Source organism: Dermacentor albipictus, chromosome 7 (genome assembly GCF_038994185.2).
Source record: "Dermacentor albipictus isolate Rhodes 1998 colony chromosome 7, USDA_Dalb.pri_finalv2, whole genome shotgun sequence".
NCBI lineage: Eukaryota > Metazoa > Arthropoda > Arachnida > Ixodida > Ixodidae > Dermacentor > Dermacentor albipictus.
This window is the reverse complement of record NC_091827.1, coordinates 48,872,007-48,877,768: the sequence shown is the minus strand read 5'-3', so window position 1 is coordinate 48,877,768 and position 5,762 is coordinate 48,872,007.

Genomic DNA, 5,762 nt, shown 5'->3' with positions numbered 1-5,762 from the left:
ACGTTTTCGCCTTTTCACTGCTGCGTTTGTATTGTAATCAAGATTGATGCCTTTTTGCACAATCAAAAGTTATGACGACGGCGTCTTTTTAATTTATAAAGGGGAATGTACGCAAGCCGGCGCCTTGAAGGTTCCTCCCGCGGTCCGAGTAACCAGCGAACTGAACAAGAGATGGCAGTGCCGGTGCTTGCGTCGTGCCACCGGGTATCTCTCGCGCGCGCGACGCTATCGGTAATATTCGGGCGTCTCTCAGCCATGCGAGTCGGGCTGAGTCACTTGCGCTTCGCGAGATAGCGATTACACGGCCTAGAACGTGTGCTCATCGCCACGGTCGGTCGCGTACGTTGCCTCGAGCTAGAAAACAAGCGCGTTGGCGCCAGTGTACGGTGACTCATTCCCTTTCCTGGGTACACGCATCCTAGCTAATGAAGCAGACGACGGCTTGTACACAACAGACGACGGAAGCGAGAAGCGTTTTCGACGGAATAATCATTCGCTTTGAGCGCGTTTGCGGCTCACGTTCCAGGCATAGTACATTATAGGAGGCGTTGGTTCAACACAGCGCCCCAGCACGCCGTGGCAGGCGGATCTCTTGTTTCACCAAAACGAGAGTCGGCAGAAAAATGTGGTTCCCCCAACACATTTATTGGCAGCCTACGGCATTCATAAACGACAGAGCAATGTAGAGCCGGGTATCTCATTATTCAGTATACAAATAGGCACATTCTGTACTGCAATCATACATATTGTCACGTGGAGTGATGTATGAAGAAGAGAGTAGCAATACTGGGAAAGGTGAAAATAACTTTTATTGGGCGAGCCTGTGCCCACAAAAACATGCTAGACTTAAAGAACGGCGACACATTCGGCGATGGTCAAAATCTGATCAGTGGGTCAAGCGCGCCGGCTTTTATAGATCAGTCATCGAATGTTCCAGAGTAAGCGCGGGGAACCGCGTGCCTTTCACAAAGTTCTACACCATTCGCGTCGCGCATGCATGCAATCAGGTTACACAAGTTTCGGCGACAACAGACAGCGGATAGAAGCATCGATAACATTCTAGAAACTTCCGATACATGTAGACGGGTCCCGCGCTGATCGATAACATGTCTTAGACGTTAAAAGCGCTCACCCATAAAGGATAAACGAGTCCACGTGTCAATATATAGTGCGGTTGTCTACAATTTCTCATGGACACAAAATAGCTAAACTGTTTGCTGTACGCAACAGTTCTCTACAGACATAATTTTTGTCGCAACAGTTACTTACGAATAATAAACAGATTATCAAGAGGCCCTGATCCACATCTTTCGCATTCCAGTAAAAACAACTTCCTTTTTTTATTTCGTACAACGGGTATACTTGGTAGTCCAAAAGAACATGCTATATCTAGTAAATTTTCTCCATAGCTCTCCTGGTGCAATGCGCCGATAAATAATTAGCAGACTACATTGAAAGTGTCTGTAGCTTTCTTTATTATTTGGTTTTGTGTCGAGATAATATGGTACTATAAGCATAATAACGTATCATGACGAAATTCCGCAGGAGTTTATTGCAGGTATTTCTTAAAACTTGCAATATCCTTAGCTTGTTCTATCATCCTCAAGGGACATCTCCAAGGCGACAAACAGAACGCAGCACCGATTTTTTTTTTTTGCGATAAACAGTGCATACATGAGAACTATGTGTCAATCGGCGGGTGATCGTCAGTTGAGGTCGGGCAAGGGCAGAGTGATGCACAAACGTATTAATGAAGTAGCTGCTAAACAGAAAAAAAAAATTTTAAGTACCTCGAATCGGCCGCATTCAATGCTATCACAGCCATCTGCCCAGTAGAATTCTCCTAGGAATGTTTTTTTAAGATCTTCGTCTAGTACGATGAACGTTCATTATGCATTTTCTTTAGAAGAGCTCATAGGCTCAGTTTTGTGCGACCTGTTTGAAGCATATGACAGGTGTCATAGCTATGTAACGAGCTTAGTCATTGGCTTGAGGTCATCCGTCATGACAAGATGGATGTCTACACAATAAGGAGGCGAAAGCATTTCAGCTTCTCTAGAACAATCGCTTCTGACACAGCATGCTTTCTTTGCTTATTAAGATTATTTGCAGCTTTGCCGAAAGGAGCCCCTCCCCCCCTCCCCTGTTGCCATATTATCGAAAACACTGAAGGGAGGAGTGTCGAGCAGCATTAGTGCACGCACAACTCTACCGAAGTAGGCTCAAGAAGATTCTAGTATCCCAAGATCCGTGCGTCGTAGTTATTTATTAATTTTGAAAGAGTAGGGCAGAAGTGTGGGAGCAATGATTGTCTGCAGAAAGGCAATACAATGCACGTTGTTTATGCAAGTATTGAAACATGCCGAAATATGTTGTAAATATAGGCTAGTCAGGCGACCACCCTAGGAATTAGGAGAATTACAAAAAGATGAAATATCAGTAATGACATCTTTCCACATTTGGAAGCTTCTGAGGCTTCCTTGTACGAGAAATTTATCCGTTACGTACGGCAATGAATGGCTCATACCGCCTCCGCCCCCTTAAGCAATGGCTCATACGCACGTAGGGCTGAGGCTACAAGCGTTCAGCAAAGTGAAGCGAGCAGCGCAATCATTCGTTGAAATCACCCATACGAGACACAGAACAGCTGGAGGCATACAACACGCTTGATGAATCCGTGGACGTGCAAAGAGCCTCTCAACTCGAACAAATGTCTCTGACAGCCACGGGCCGGCACATCCTGCAGAAACTCGGCTTCATTTACAACGTCCAACACGTTCAGAAAGAGGTCATTCCATCCTACCTTAGCAACACGGTGATTGTCGCCCCTATCCCTTGAAACATGCACCCCGAATATAATCGGCACCGACGCCGGGCCCGTGTCAAGGCACTGCTGGGCTCCTTCGTTGGAAAGAGGAATACACGCTTCGGGGACGCCGCAGCATAAACACGAGAACGCCGGTTCGCTGTGGTAGTTGTAGACGTTAACTCCCAGCTTACACACGCGTGTAGTGGCGCAGCGGAATACCCCGAAGCAGCGGAAAAGGTAGCGATTGCGCTTGCCCTTACCAACCGCCCTCTGCTAGGTAGTTTTTAGCGACTGACAATTCGCAGTTCACCACTACGCGCGGGGGCGCATTTCCCCCGAAGCTCTTCAGATTTTAAGGAAAGCTGGTGGACAGCTCTTTCATAGCACCGCGTTCATATGGTTTCCTGCGGACGTGGCCACTCCGACCGAGGAGCCCCCCCTAACTAGAACGAGGTAGCACACCGCTTTGCGCGAGAACTGACCCGCCGCGCAGATTCGGAGACCGCCTCTTCGAGTTCGGAACGCTTGTTCAAAACACGCCAGAAAGCTTGGTCAGGTACAATGACATCACCAAGCACTACCAGCTAAGCAGGTGGTTACTTCCTCTCCTCAACCAAAACTGAAACGTTGCCAGGCAGTCGTCTGACGACAACTGCAGACATAAACCTTCCCCAGTCCGGTGCGATCGTGCCCCTTTTCCCCGCGCAATACCCGGGTGCTCTTTGCAAATTATGTCAGAAAAATAGGGCGATGCTCTCACACATGTTGGGGGACTGTCGTGTTACATCAGTTACGATGACAGTGGCTCCGGATGCTTTTGCGTCGAAATGTGCCGCCGCTCTGCGCAGCTCCAAATTCAACACGCATGATTTGGCTTTCCAGCAGGCCCCAGAGGCGGCGACGAGGCAAGGCCATGAAGTCCCCTCATGGGAGACCTGAGCCAGTGTCGTCAAACTTTGCCGGATTTGAAATAAATTTGATTCCATCCATCCACACAGAATAACATACGTTTCACTAAAGAACAAACTAGAAAAAGAAAGAAACACCCGAACCAAGAATAAAGCATTGCAAATGCCCTTCCACAAACGTAGTCAGGTTCTTGCAAGAGCTTCGCTAAGTTATTTCATTTCATTTTATTTGTTTGTTTCCACAAGCAAGGAGCTACGTGGTTGTGGCGGAAAAACAAGGGGAAAAAAGCTGCGGAAAAGCAGCTTGACTGGCCCCAGGTTCCGCTTATAGCGACAGCAGCAGTGCAGGTGGGAAACGTTAAGGGGAAAAAAAGAGATAAGGGAAAAATGCTGTCATTAACCTTATTTACCTTAATTACCACCGATTATCGTGGGTTCAATTCCCACTAAAGGTCGATGATTTGAGTCCCTTAATAAGCTTTATTTAAATTACCTGTAACTAATTAACTTCACCTTAACATTAATAGTTGTGGGTTCGAGTGCCGTAATAAACTCTATCTTAATCAAACCTGCCTTATCATGTTTGCTATTGAATGTCAGGAGCGAAAGGCCGATGAGGGTTGATAAGGGTTTATGCTGGTCGCATGAAGTTCCATAACGCTGATAATGACAAGTTGCTGCGTGGAGATGAGCATGTTCCACAGTGCTCACGCATACTCAGACCAGTGGAGTTTCTGCATGAATTTCTTTAATTTCCTTCTGTTCCTTTTTTAAAAGGTTGAGAACTGTGCTACGCATAAGTTTGTTTGCCTTATGCCCGCCTTATTTTGTATTGACGAAAAGGGTTAAAGCTAGTAATTTCTGGGAGCGCAGTATTACAGGCGTATGCGACACGTGAAAGTGCTTTATCCCACTTTTTGTGATCCGTTGTGGCGCACATGGAAATCAAATCTGCAGTCATCCTTTACCTATACCCCGCAGTGGGTTTCAGTCATTTTCCAAGCAATCATCATTTAGGTCTCAGCAGGTGCGAGGCCTTGACATAGAAGAAGTCCAAGCAGTGGAACGGTTCGGCTCGGCCCGCTGCAACCATGGGTAAGTGAGGTCTACATTCCGCGACTTCACCATTTTTATATTGCTTGCGCCATTCCGGCGCAAGCGTTACTGCCGCCGAACGGCGTAAATCCTCTACATGGGCTAATTAAAGAGCAACGCCTATCGGTTACGCTTATGCACCGAGGCTTCTGGCCATGGGTGTCTCGTGAGCGATTTTTCTGTGAATGTTGTGGCAGGCGGCGAACAATCAGCATTTTAAAGCGATTAGCATTCTTACGGTACTTCATTCACTTTCCGTGGGCTGCCTATTGGCCTGTCTGTGCGTTTAAGCGTGTTCCCGCATACTTGGGTCACTGGGGCGTCCATGGTCTAAGGATTAGATGATCGGGCAGCTTTATGATAAGCGAAACGTTTTTGAAAGCAAGCGTCGGCCCAACTTGGGTCATTGGAATGTGACATCGCACAGGTGTCGCTCATAAAGTAAACCATTTTACGCCAACCTTCAGGCTACCCGCCTTGGTTGCTTAGTCACTATGGTGTTGGGATGCTAACACAAGTTCGCGGGATCGAATCCCGGCGACGGCGGCCGCATTTCGACGGGGGCGAAATGCGAAAACACTCGTGTACTTAGATTGATCTGCACGTTAGAGAAGCCCAGGTGGTACAAATTTCCGGAGTCCTCCAATACGGCGTTCCTCATGATCATATATTGTTTGAGCACGTAAAATCCCATAATTTATTATAAACTCTCAGGTTATTTCATGCCACTGATGTGCTGCTTTTCCATTAGGCACTGACTACCGTGAGGAAACTCGTCGTAATTATCTGTACTGTCGCGAGAGGAAACAACAAACCAATCAGATCGGAGCGAACGGCTGTCTACTATTCAGCAGAAGCAGCCACTAATTCTTCGTTCTCGTCATGTAGAGTCACAAAAAAGAGCGTGATATTAGCCGCTCCCGACAAAAACGGCATGGCCTCGATTCCCC